The sequence below is a fragment of the Leopardus geoffroyi genome, chromosome B3 (assembly GCF_018350155.1).
Source record: "Leopardus geoffroyi isolate Oge1 chromosome B3, O.geoffroyi_Oge1_pat1.0, whole genome shotgun sequence".
NCBI lineage: Eukaryota > Metazoa > Chordata > Mammalia > Carnivora > Felidae > Leopardus > Leopardus geoffroyi.
In genome coordinates, this window is record NC_059337.1 from 70,230,532 (window position 1) to 70,245,310 (window position 14,779).

The 14,779-nt window shown below is 36.9% G+C and overlaps 1 pseudogene; it reads right to left on the reverse strand.

The window, feature by feature from the left end:
- Nucleotides 1-12,181: 12,181 nt before the first annotated feature.
- Nucleotides 12,182-13,121, reverse strand: LOC123583657 (annotated as a pseudogene).
- Nucleotides 13,122-14,779: the final 1,658 nt, after the last annotated feature.

Genomic DNA, 14,779 nt, shown 5'->3' on the forward strand with positions numbered 1-14,779 from the left:
ATTTTGAATGACAGCCTCGCTGGGTAAAGAATTCTTGGCTGCATATTTTTCCAATTCAGCACATTGAATATATCCTGCCACTCCTTTCTGGCCTGTCTGGCCTGTCAAGTTTCTGTGGGTAGGTCTGTTGCAAACCTGATATGTCTTCCCTTGTAGGTTAAGGACTTTTTTTTTTCCTTTGTTGCTTTCATGATTCTTTCCTTGCCTGAGTATTTTATGAATTTGACTAAGATATGCCTTGCCGTTGGTCAGTTTTTGTTGAATCTAATGGGAGTCCTCTGTGCTTCCTGGATTTTGATGTCTGTGTCTTTCCCCAGGTTAGTTTAGGGAAGTTAGGAAAGTTTAGGAAAACTTAGGAAAGTTTTCTGCTCTGATTTGCTCACATAAGTGATCTACTTATGTACTTATCTACATATGAAGATCCCTGCTGTGCTGGCTCAGAGTCCGTCTTGCCCCATTAAATGTTCAGTTGCCAGGTGCAGGGGTGTGGGGTTTGGTTACCTCCACTGGGGCTGCAGTGTTGCTCTCTGAAAGTGTTGCAGGAGAACATGGAGCCACCCCCCTCTCTGGTCCCTGGACAGGAGATCTCACACCCCCCACACTTCAGGAAGCCCTCAGAGAATAGTGAGGGCTGTCAGTGCACCATGCAGGACAGCTCTGCTGCATTTTATCTTCGGTGTGTGGATGGGAGTCAAAACTTGAAATTTTACAGGACCCAGCACTGCATGGATCTGTCTGCCTCCTGCAGAGGATAGCCTCTTTCTGCTGTGGCTGATGTCTTTTGTCCCAGAAAAACAGTCCTACTCCTGCATGGTACCCAGGATCTATGGTGTAGCACTGCTAAAAGCAGCAACCAGGTTATCTGTTCTGTGCCACTGTTTCCTGCTGAAGGAAGGTCTTTAGCTGGCACCTGTAGGGTCTTTTGTCTTTGTAGAGAAAATATACCCTCTTCCAAATGTACTCCAGGAAGGGGAATGTCCTTTCCCAGTGCTACCCAAGAGGTCCCCACACCATGCTATGTACTCCAGAGCCAGCTCCCTCCTCCACAGGAGTGCACACCGCAGCTCCACTCTGGAGAAAGTCACACACTTCCAAAACCTCAGAGTTCGAGCTCCACACACTGTTTGCAAAAAACTTGCCACATTCAGTACCTCTCCCTCCCCAGTCATGGTCCAGAGAGGGTTTCCTCTTGTGCTAACCTGACACCACAATCTCTCAACCCCTCTCTGTTTCTCTCCCTTTGTCTCTTCATGGGAATGTTTCCCTTTCCTCCATGGCACCACCATTTTTCTCTCTCCAATTCACTTTCATGCCCTTTGCACCTGTCACACTGTCTCCCTCCAATCTTGGAGATCCTTCTGCCAGTCCTCAGATTGATTTCCTGGGTGTTCCAAGTGATCTCACCTCACTACAGCTGTTTTTGAGGGATGAGAAAAGCCCAGGCTCTCTCTACTTCTCTGCCATCTTAATTCCTCTTTCCAATTTGTTCTAGTTTTAAAACTAGAAACAGATCATGATGTATGTATGCAGGGCTTAATTACAGCAGACTTTCTCTGTTTTATTATGTCAAAGATTTACCCTCCACTATACCCACTCTGATTTAAAGATCTCCCTTAGGGGCACCTGGGTGATTTTCAGTTGGTTAAGTATTTGACTTCCGCTCAGGTCATGATCTCACGGTTTGGGAGTTAAAGCCCCATTTTGGGCTCTGTGCTGACAGCTCAGAGCCTGAAGCCTGCTTTGAATTCTGTGTCTCCGTCTCTCTCTGCCTCTCCCCCCTCATGTTCTGTTTGTCTCCCTCTCAAAAATAAATAAACATTAAAAAGTTTTTAAAGATCTCCCTTAGAATGTAGTTGCACTAACAAAGGGGTGGGGGGTAAGAATGGGGGAGTGGAGTGCAAAATAACTGCTCCTGTCAATTCATTCATTTCTGTAGGAAATAATCTAGCTCTTACCCCTGAAAGTCTGGGCAGTGTGCTAAGTGCTAGAGTAAATCAGATGTTCTTGATTCCTATAAAAAAAAAAAAAAAAAAAAAAAAAAGAAAAGAAAAAAAAAAAAAAGAAAGAAGGAATTCAGTCCATGGTTTATTTTCTGTTCTTGCCCCCCCCCCCCCCATTTTCTCCCTGCTCCTGTCTGTTACCAGGAACCATTCCACAGAGATGCAGTTCCCAGTGAGAGATCAGTCAGAGAACTGGGTAAGTCCTCAAAGAATCCAAGGCCAGTGGCATGATGAAACTGGTACTTCTCATCACGTGCAATCCCCCCTACCCTGTTAGTCCTCTCTGGCTTTCTCTGTTTTCCTCTGTACCCGCATGTTCGCATTAAAGTACAGTGCTTGTACTTGTGAGCACATTCTTATGTAGGCTTCTTTTTTTTTTAATGTTTATTTTTGAGAGAGAGTTAGAGAGACAGAGTGTGAGCTGGGGAGGGGCAGAGAGAGAAGGAGACAAAATCTGAAGCAGGCTCCAGGCTCTGGGCTCTCAGCACAGAGCCTGATGCGGGGCTTGAACCCATGAACTGTGAGATCATGACTTGAACTGAAGTCAGATGCTTAACCGACTGAGCCACCCAGGCACCCATCTTATGTAGCCTTCAAGAACAAATGTGGTACTAGCATAAAAATAGACAAACTAATGGACAAAAATTGAGAACCTAGAAAGAAAGTCAGCCATATATACTCAACTAGTATTTGAAATAAGAACCAGGAATAGCTAATGGAAAAAAGACAGTGTCTTCAATAAATTCTGGAGGAACTGGGTATTCTGGTATAAAATAATGAGCCTAGGTCCCTATCTTATACCACTTAAATATTAACTCTAAATAGATTAAATGTAAGACCTGAAACCATGAGACTCATAGAAGAAAATTAGGAAAAAAGCTCCTAGATATGGTCTTGGTAATGATTTTTTGGAAATAATACATAAAGCATAAGCAACAAAGTAAAAAACAAACATGTGGGACTACATCAAACTTAAAAGTTTCTGCACAGCAAAAGAAACCATCAACAAAGAGTAAAGACAACTTGTGGATGGGAAATTGCAAACCATGTATCTGATAAGAGGGTAATGTTCAAAATCTATGAACACCTCAAGAGCAAAAAACCCAAATATTCCAATAAAAAATGGAGAAAGGAGTTGTGTGGGGATTTTTCCAAAGATGTACAAATGACCAACAAGTACACAAATAATGCTCATTGCTGGTCATTGTGGAAACGCAAATTAAAACCACAATGTGATAGCTCCTCATGCCTGTTAGAATGGCAATAATAATAATAATAATCATTAATAATAATAATAATAATAATAATAATACAAGAAATAAATGCTGGTATGTCTGTGGAGAAAAGAGAACATTGTATATTGTTGATGGGATTATAAATTGGTAACTCCATTATGGAAAACAGTATGAAGTTTCCTCAAAAAATTAAAAATGGAACTATTATATGATCCAGGAGTTCCACTTCTGGGAATATAATAAAGGAAATAAAAACTAACTTGAAAAGATATATGCACCACCAAATTCATAGCAACATTATTTATAAGAGCCAAGACATAAAAACAGCCTAGGTGTCCAGTGAATAATGAATGGATGAAGAGTTGTGGTATATGTGTATATATATACCACGGATTATTATTCAGCCCTATAGAACAATGAAATCCTACCATTTGAGACAACATGGATGAACCTTGAAGGCATTTTGGTAGGTGAAATAAGAGAAAGTCAGATACTGTATGATCTCATTCATATGTGAAACATAAAACAAAACCCCCAAACACCCAAATCACAGAAAAAGGTATAAGATTTGTGGTTACCAGCGGTAGTAGAAGGGGAATTGGAGGAAAGTGGTTAAAGTGTGCAAACTTTTAATTATAAATTAGTAGGAATGTAATGTACAGCATTATGACTTTTAACACTGCTATGTGATATGTAGGAAAGTTGAGAGTAAATCCTGAGTTCTCATCACAAAGAGAATTGTTTTTCTTTTTATTGTGTCTATATGAGATGATGGATATTAACTAAATCTATTGTAATCATTTTACAATATATGAAAATCAAACAATCATGTTGTACACCTTAACATATACAGTGATGTATGTCACTTATTTTTCAATAAACCTGGAAAAAAATCTGACAGCAGGCCCCCCCCCCATCTGTGGGAGATTTGTCCAAGAGCCCTAGTGGATGCCTGAAATTGCAGAAACTGCCAAACCCTTTATGTATTATGTGTTTTTCTGTGAATACATACCTATGATAAAGTTTAATTTACAAATTTGGCACAGTAAGATATTAACAGTAAAATATTCATAGAACAGTTATAAAAATATATTGTAATGAAAGTTGTGTGAATGTATTCTCTTTCTTTCAAAATACTTTGTTGTACCTTATCCTCTCTTCTTGTGATGATGAGATGATAAAATGCCTACGTGATGAGATAGAGTGGGACAAATGATATACATAGGCATTGTGACATAAGCTGCTGTTAACATTCTCATGAGTCATCAAAGGAGGATCATCTGTTTCCAGACCATGGCTGACCACAGACAACTGAAACCGCATAAAGCTAAACTGTGAAGAAAAGAGGATTTCTGTATTTTTGTTGTTTTGTTCTATTATTTTCCTGGTCTCTATCCTATTATTTCTGTTTTGATCTTAATAATTTCTTTCCTTATGCTAAATTGGGTTTAGCTTGTTCTTTTTCTGGTTCTCTGGGGTGTAAAGTGAGGTGTTTTGAGATCTTTCTTTTTTCTTAATGCAGGCATTTGTCATTGTAGATTTTCCCTGAGGGCTACTTTTGTAGCACCCCATAGGTTTTGCTATGTTGTATTTCCATTTTCATTTGTTAAAAAATAGTTTTTGATTTTTCCATTGATTTCTACTTTGGTCCATTGGTTGATCAGGATTATGTTGTTTAAATTACACGTATTTGTAATTTCTTTGGCTTTCCTCCTATTATTGATCTGGTCCAGATCATTGTTGCTAGAAGAGACATTTGGTATGACTTCAATATTTTAAATTGTTTAGATTTGTTCTATGACCTGATATATGATCTATCCTGAAGAATGTTCCATGTGCACTTGAGAATTTGTGTTCTGTTCCTCTGATGAATGTTCTGTATATGTCTGTTAGGTCTATTTGGTCTAAAGTTTGGTTGATGTTCATTGTTTCCTAATTGATTTTGTCTGAGTGATCTATCCATTGTTATAGCCTCTTGATAAATAGATCCCTTTATTATTACATAATGACCTTTTTTTTTGTCTCTTGTTATACATTTGGACTTGAAGTTTATTTCATCTTATATAAGTATAGCTACCACTGCTCTTTTTTGATTTCCATTTGCATGGAGTATCTTTTTCTATACTTTTGAGACTATGTATGTTCTTAGGTGAAGTTAGTCTCATGTAGACAGGTTTTCTTTTTTTAAATTTAAATCCAAGTTAGTTAACATATATGTAATAATGATTTCTGGAATAGAATTTAGTGGTTCATCACTTACATGTAACACCCGGTACTCATCCCAACAAGTGCCCTCCTTAATGTCCATCACCCGTTTAGTCCATCCCTCCACCCAACACCCCGCCAGCAACCCTCAGTTTGTTCTCTGTAATTGAGAGTCTCTTATGGTTTGTCTCCCTTTCTATTTTTATCTTATTTTTTCTTTCCTTTTTCCTTTGTTCATCTGTTTTGTTTCTTAAATTCCACATTTGAGTGAAATCATGTATTTGTCTTTCTCTATTTCACTTAGCATAATACACTTTAGTTCCATTCATGTTGTTGCAAGTGGCAAGATTTCATTACTTTTGATTGCTGAGTAATATTCCATTGTGTATATATACCACATCTTTATCCATTCATCAGTCGATAGACACTTGGGTTCTTTCCATACTTTGGCAATTTTCAGTAGTGATGCTGTAAACATTGGGGTGCATGTGCCCCTTTGAATCCACATTTTTGTATACTTTGGATAAATACCTAGTAGTGCAATTGCTGGGTTGTAGGGTAGTTCTATTTTAATTTTTTGAGAAACCTCCATACTGTTTTCCACAGTGACTGCACCGGTTTGCATTCCCACCAGCAGTGCAGAAGGGTTCCTATTTCTCCGAATCCTCGCCAACATCTGTTGTTCCCTGAGTTGTTCATTTTAGCCATTCTGACAGGTGTGAGGTGTTATCTCACTCTAGTTTTGATTTGTATTTCCCTGGTGATGAGTGATGTTGAGCATCTTTTCATGTGTCTGTTAGCCATCTGGATGTCATCTTTAGAGAATTGTCTATTCATGTCTTTTGCCCATTTCTTCACTGGATTATTTATTCTTTGGGTGTTGAGTTAGATAAGTTCTTTATAGATTTTGGATACTAAACCTTTATCTGATATGTCACTTAGGCAGGTTTTCTTTCAGTCATTTAGCCACTTAACTCTTTTTATTAGAGAGTTCGACATCAGATGTCTCTTTTGCAAATATTTTTTCTCAGTCTGTGGCTAATCTTCTCATTCTGTTGATATAGTCTCTTGCAGAACAGAGTCTTTAACTTTAGTAAAGTCCAGCTCATCAATTATTTCTTTCATTGATTGTGTCTTTGATGTTGTATCTAAAAGGACATTACTATAATTTTGCAAAATATACAAATATCATAATGTTGCACACTTGAAACTAACATAATATTGTATATAAATTATACCTCAGTAAGAAAATAAAAAGGCATCCTTATATCCAGGATCATCCAAGTTTTCTCATGTTATTTTCTAGAAGTTTTATAATTTTTCATTTTACATTTAGGTCTATTATCAATTTTGCATTAATTTTTTTTGAAGAGTGTAAGGTCTGTGTATAGATTTTTTTTTTGTTTGTTTTTTTTCCTTTTTTGCATGTGGGTATTTGTTTTTTTTGTTTTTTTTTTTTTTACCACCACTTGTTGAAGAGATTATCTTTGCTGCATTATAATGTCTTGTTCCTTTGTAAAAAATCAGCTGAGAATATTTATGCAGTTTATTTCTGAGTTATGTATTCTATTCCATTGATTTACCTATCTTTGTGTGTGTGTGTGTGTGTGTGTGTGTGTGTGCCAATTCCACACTGTCTTGATTACTATAGGTTTATAGTACGTTTTTAAAAACTTAGTCTTTATTTTTGCATAACATGAATTTAAACAATTAGAGAAGGAGGAAATTTTGCTAAAATCTCACACTAATACCCAGAGTAAGTAATATTATAGTAAGCTTTGATGTCAGGTAATGTCACTCCTTGAACTGTGTTTTTCAATATTTTGTTGGCTATGGTGGGTCTTTGCCTCTCCATGTAAGCGTTAGAATCAGTTTCTCAGTACCTATAAAATAGGTTGCTGGGATTTCTTCTCTCTGAAGAACTTCTTTTAACTTTTCTTTCAAGGCAAGTCTCCTGGCAGCAAATTCACCCAATTTTTATTTCTCTGAGAATGTATCTCTTTCTCCTTCACATTTGTAGAGTAGTTTTGAAAGGTACAGAATTCTAGGGCTCTACTTTTTTTTCTTTCGATACTCTAAATGTTGTACTCTATTCTCTTTTGCATGGTGTCTGAGGAAAAGTTGGATGTAATTTATTTATTTATTTTTTTAATAGGTAGGGTGATATTTTTCTTTGACTTCTTTGGGGATTTTTTTTCTTTACCTTTGATTTCTTCAATTCAGAAATGATACGCGTAGGTGTATTTTTGGGGGGGATTTATCCAGCTTGGTCTTCTTTGGGATTTCTGGATCTGTGGCTTGTTGTCTGACATTAAGCTGGGGAAAATTCGCAGTCATTACTGTTTCAAATATATTTTTGTTTCTTTTTCTATTTTTTTCTCTCTGATATTCCCATTACACATGCTACATCTTCTTTAGTAGTCCCATAGGTCTTAGGTATTCGATTCTAGTTTTTTTTTACTTCTTAGTTCTCTTTGCCTTTTGGTTTTCAAGGATTCTATTAATATATCATCTGGCTCAGGGATTCTACCCTCATCTGTGTTCAGTCTACCAGTAAGCCCATCAAAGGCATTCTTTATGCCTTATGTCTGTTATAGTGTTTTTGACCTGTAGTATTTCTTTTTTTCCATTAGGAATTCCATCTCTCTGATTATATTGGCCATCTGTTCTTGCATGCTGTTTGCTTTATCCATTAGGGCTCTTAATATATTAATCATAGTTTTAAATTTCTGGTCTGATAATTCCAACATTCTTGCTTTGTCTAGCTCTGATGCTTGTTATGTCTCTTCAAATTTTGCTTTTGCCTTTATGTATATCTTGTGATTTCTTCTTGATAGGTAGACATGACACACTCAATAAAAGAAACTGCTATAAATAGGCATTTGGTAATGTGGTGGTGAGGTGTGAGTAGAGAGGAAGAATTATGTAGTGCTATAATTAAGTCTTGATTTTGAGTGAGTCTGTTTCTGAACTGTAAACTTCACAAGTGTTTCTCACTTTTTTTCTTTTCTCTTAGATGGGACATGATGGCTGGAGTGGGCTGGAGTTGGATATTTGCCTTCCCAGGTCAGTTACTCTTATACTTAGGTTAGATTTTGATTAACTAGTTTCCCTGAGGGCAGGGATTCTTGAGAAAATCAGAGTGCTCTGGCATATTTCCAAATGGTTCCTTTTCCTCTCCCTCTACCAAAAGTCTGAGGAAGTTTTTCTCAAATATTTATTAGGTGAATCTGGTCAAGCTGCCTAAAGTAAATTTCACAGTATTATTGATGCCCCCTATGGGTATGTCCTCCTGGACAGTTTTTAACTCTCAGAGTTGTCTACCCTCCAGGAATTCATCAGTCATGGTTTAGGTTTGTGTCTGCTTCAATAAGCTATGATGGCCCATATTTGCCTGTCTGTCTCTCTAATCTTGGGGTAGCAGTTTGCCCCATGTCCTCCCCTCTCTTTTGAACCCAAGAAGAGTTGTTGATTTTTCAGTCTGTTCCACTTTTAACTTGTTAGGATAGAGTAATTATTCCAAACTTCTTACGTGCAGAACTAAAAAGCAAAAGTCTTTACATTTGTTTTTGACAAATTTAAAGTTAGTCTGGAAAAATATAGTCTTTGTTCATGTTTTCTCTTTGTGTTGCCTTGTTTAAAATTCCATATTTTATAGAACAACTATATGAATTCCACCAACAGTTTTAAAAGCTGTTTTATGACACAATATAAAAAATATTTTGATCCAATTTATTTTGAACACGTGTCTTGTATGGTGTGAAGAACCTAACCATTTTGTTTGTTCAAATGCTTAATTATTTGTGTGTATATGGATTTATTCACTCCTGTTTTGGGAATCCACATTTACTATAGGATAAAACTTAAATCCGTCCTGGACTTTGTTTACTATTCTAATCATTGTATTTTCATTATTATGAGTGTACATTCAACATATTTCCTACCTCAACCTTTTCTTAAATGTTAACATATTGGTTTCTGCGGCTGATATTTCATTTATTCTCTCCATTTCATACCAAATGGGTTACTTGTTTATTTCATGTGTTTAAGGAAAGCAAAAAACAAAATAAAGCAAAACACCAAAAAAACACACACAAAAAACACAATTAACCTTGTATTTTGCTGGGAATTGTCAAATGATTCTAGTCTATGATATTTGTCCTCATAAGTGTGGATCAGTTTTTTTTTTTTTTCAACTTTTTTTTATTTTTTTGGGACAGAGAGAGACAGAGCATGAACGGGGGGAGGGGCAGAGAGAGAGGGAGACACAGAATCAGAAACAGGCTCCAGGCTCTGAGCCATCAGCCCAGAGCCTGACGCGGGGCTCGAACTCACGGACCGCGAGATCGTGACCTGGCTGAAGTCGGACGCTTAACCGACTGCGCCACCCAGGCGCCCCATTGTGGATCAGTTTTTAAATTTCTGTATAACTGGGATTGTCAGTTAAAGTGAATAGTGGTTACTTACACACGGGCCATATTGATATGTGATATAATTGCTTCTTTAGCTGGAAGAAAGCATGAAGAAATACAAGTAAATTCTTATTTATGTTTCTGTTCTTACTACACTCCAAGAATAGTGTTAAATAGCAGAGCTGATCACCTGGCTCAGCCACTCTAGTGCTTATATAATAGGCCCATGAATGAAGTGGTTAGTTCTGAATAGTAAGGATGAAGTCTTTTCATGGTTCCTTTCTGTACCCCTGAGCCCTTGAATGAAGTAGTTTTAAATGTTAAAGATGAAGTCTTTGCATGGATTCTTTCAGTATGGTTTCTTCTCAGTAAGGCAGTTATAGTGACAACCACTGTTGAATGTCCTTCCAGAAACACAGATACATGCTGAACCCTGATGTGGTTTTATCTCTGGATGAATTTAATCAGCAACTTAATGACTAGTTATTTACATGAGGTCTTCACGCTGGAAGAAGAGCGGATAGTTCTTACTGGGATAAACATGTTTTCCATGTATGACTTTGACTATCCTTACAACTGTACCTTGGCCATTAAGTGATCCAAAGACATACGGAATGTCTAATATCCTTCATAACATTGCTTTGGGCAAAGAAATATCTTTACAGCCTAGAAAGTACAACAGTGAGCACACAAACAAGTGGTCCATTGGTGCAACAATACGCTGTGTCATGCAGAAGTTGTCCAAATGATAGAACATGAGAATAGCCTTTTAATGGTGCAAGTAAAGGTATAAGTAAGTGCATTTGGGGAGACACTTTGTGCTTTAACATGCAATACATACTTTGAACCAATGGACATTATAAAGTATTACGTTCTAGAATGCATAGGTTTGGAAAATGAAAGTAGATGGTGAAAGTGGCTCCATTAACCATCACTTCCTTAGAGAACTTGAGCTTTCAGGATCTACAACTTTGACCTCCACTGGGGGGTGAGTGAATGCTTCTTCTGGGGACAGAGTAAGCATTTTAATAAACCTAAAGTTTAAGTAGCTCACTGGTCATTTTGATTTCCTTGTGTTTATAGATCAGCAGACAAAGAACAGCTACTATCATGTGAAGTATAATTAACTGTCATTATCCCAGAAAAATAGAATTGGTACTATACTTGGTCGTAACTCTAAATGGGCAATTGCAGTGATTACAGCCTGATAAGAGCATGGTAATCATGGATTTCAACTTCTTAAATAAGAAGATATGGATCTGGACACGTTATCTAGATCAGCAGAAGTACTGGACAAATGTGTGGGAAATCTAGAATGGATTAGGGAGGAGGAAGATAGTGAATATCTTCCTGGGAACATGTGCGGTGTATAGAACCCATTAACACTTGTTTCATTAATACTCCTGTGTTTGAATGATAATGATAGAGTGAATTTATATGGAGCATGAATGTCTCTGAGCATGGGAAGATGTGGACTGTTTCTGATGCTTTTGATGCCATGCATATATCCTTCTGCACATAATATTCCCAAGAATGTAGATTGTTTTACACCATAAGCTGCAGAGATATTCTGCCTGAGGGCTTTTCTTTAGATGTCATAACTGCTTAACCCACTATGTGGGGAAGCCTGGAACTGCCATGGAGCCAATGCCTCAGAGCTACCCCAACACAGAAGTAAACAGCTTCCTTCTCAAGTGAAGCAATTAAATGTCATAGAATATGTACAGTCACTTAGAGGGCCACAGTAGGATTGTACCCTAATGTTCACAGTAGTAGGATATTAGTTAATACATCCTCTGCTGTCTTTGTTTTCTGTGTCTCATGTCTCCACTTCCGAACCAGTCTCCTAGCAGTCCCTTCTAAATAAATTCCTTACCTTCTGATTTTGTCTCTCGGTCTTCTTTTATGTACACACACACACACACACACGCGCGCGCGCGCATATATGTTCACATACACACACATACATATGTAACAATTCGGTTTGGTGATGCTTGAGATTCATTATGACATTTTACAGATTATTTTTAGCCTTTATGAATAGCAGAGACCATGTTATTATATCCTTTTATTTGCAAAATAACCAGAAATTCAAATTTAAAACGTTTTTGTCTGATGATGCTGTTTGCTGTAAGAATATCAATTTTTAGTGTGATGTATTTACATTTTCCATCATGGTAATTGTCTTATACTCCACAAGTGAAGTAATAGCAGGATTAGGATGGCAGATGATGAGTTTGTTCAAGGTATGTTAAATTTGGAGTGCCTAAGTGGAGACGGCCAGCATGTAATTGGGTATTTCGTTTTAAAGCTTCAAAAATATATGTGGTCAACAAATTCTGGAATATGCTATCTTTTTGCACAATCGTTTTATTGATACCCTTAGGTCTTTGTTCTGTAATGTACAGATGGCAGAATTCATGACAGGGGTGATAGCAAAGTCAACAACAAACAGGTATTTATTAATTGATGATGTGGGGAAAGGCCATACATAGAGAAACATGAATGGAGTGAAAAAAGAACTACGACAATGTTGTGAGTTGACAGAGTGATAAATGCTTTGGATAAGTCTCCTGAAGAATGTTTCCAGACAGTGACCAAAATAAAGACATAGGAAAGAAGTAGCAGGAAGAAGGTGCCCATGCTCATGAAGCCACTGTTGGCAGCAATAATAAACTCAAACTTGGCTGCATCTGTGCATGCAAGTTTTATGATCCTGGGAAGTCACAGTAAAGCTGTCTTCTTCATTAGGACCACAAAAAGGCAAGTTTATAATCAAAGAAAACTGAGACATAGCATGAATCAGCCCAGTTACCCATCCAGTGATTACAAATGAAACACATATTTTAGGGTTCATCATGTTCAGGTAGTGAAGTGGCTTATAGATTGCTGTGCACCTGTCAAATGCCATGGCGATGAGTAACACCATCTCCATTCCTCCTATGATGTGGATGAAGCATTTCTGTGCTATACAACCTTGGAAAGAAATTACTTGGCATTCACTTAAAAGGGCTTTGATTGTCTTGGGGACTATAATCGAAGAGAGGCCCACATCAATGAGGGACAAGTTGGCCAGCAGGAAGTACATAGGAGAATGTAAGTGAGAATCAAAAATTATCAAAAACAAAATAAAAAGATTTCCCAACATGATCACTAAATAGAGCAAAGAACATAACAAGGTAAAAACAAACAAACACCCCTTTTCTCCCAAGAGCAAGAAAGGACAGTAACACAATCTCAGTGACCACAGAATCATTTAGACCACCCATTGACTGGAACAGGAGAGCTGATTTTTCAAGTGACCGGAGGATAAAAATTAAAAAGGGTAAGTATCACTGGCAGAAACATAGCTTTCCTGTTTTCCTTGCTAATTAAGTTAGATATAATTGACTGAAAGGAGAAAAATGAACTTGGAAGAAATAAGGTTAGCCACAAATCACTATATAGAGGGGATATTTGAAAGAAAAAAATATAATTGTAAATTTTGAGAATAGAGCCAAAGGGGTTAATTTTAATTCCATAGTCAAACCTCATTTTAATTTTTCTCAAAGATTTATTGATCATTTTCCTGACCCTTCCCCTAAGTGTTCTCACACCATGTAAATGTTGTCTATTCTGTCACATCCTTATTAATACTTCCACACTAATTCTATATTCTCTTACCTGAACCTTTCTTAGCCCCTTAATATTTACCTTTCCACTGGCCTTATAGAGGTGACCTTGACAAAATGACTTGAACATATCCTATCATTTCTTACATCGGGCTTTCTAAATTTAAATGGAACTCAGGGACACAGGGTCAATAATTTTAATACTTGGTTCATGACATGATTATCACCATTGGTCCATGACCACTTTTAATATACAGATTACTTAATGACAAGCTAAAATTAAATAAAATATTGTGTATCTGAGAGTAAAGATTAGTAAATTAGTAATTTACTGTATATCTGAGAGTAAAAGTTAGTAAATTATAATTAATACTTAATCAGTTTTAATCATCACAGGTAACAAATTTAAGTGTCTTCAATATTTAGGGCATTGTGTTAAGTAAATTATCTCTTTTAAGCCTTCTAATTACTTCATAAGATAGATTCAGTTTTATTATCCCTGTTTCACAAATGAAACTGAGCCTCATAAAGATGAGGTGGCACAGCTAGGACTGTATCAAGAGTTGTAGGACTTGAAAATGCATGCTCCTAACCAATGCTCTGCACTCTTCAAGGCTAGCAGTTCCAAATATACTTTAGAACTCCCCAAAGATCTAGATGCATCAATCAGCCATTTTCCTTCATCTCAACTTTTCACTTCCCTTGATCTCTTACACATAGAGTCACTCCTTCAGAAATCAGATCTGTCAAGGACGGAATGGTGGGAGTCTTCTTATTTTTCCTTTCTCTCCCAAACCCTTCACAGTTAAGTTTATTTAACTTATACATTCTATTTATTGAACAAGCCAAAACAAGCTTGCACTTCAGAAAGACCTTTTAGAAATGTCACCAGGGATTCAGCATACAATAGTCTACATGTAAAAATCTCACATATAATATTCAATTTTCACTCTTTATTTTACATACTTATTCTCCAAATTTGGTACTATTGAGCATGCATTTTTTTTTTTTTGAAATTTCTTCTGTCATTAGTTGCTATATATGTTTCCTATCCCAAAGCCTTTTCCACCCCAGTCCATTTTAAGAGACCACTTATCTGTTTAGGCATTTGGTGGAGATTTCTCAATTTTGGGAGAGGGTAGGTTCTTATCTTAGCCCTGGGATGAAATATGATAATCTATGTGACTTGGCCATGGATTGGTGTAAGAGGGGCATGCATGTAGCCTACACTTGATGAGATACAGAATAATGCCTTCTGTGGAAGATTTTCTTTCCCAGATTAAAATTTAAAGATTGATGTAGAGAAGGCTCTTTGT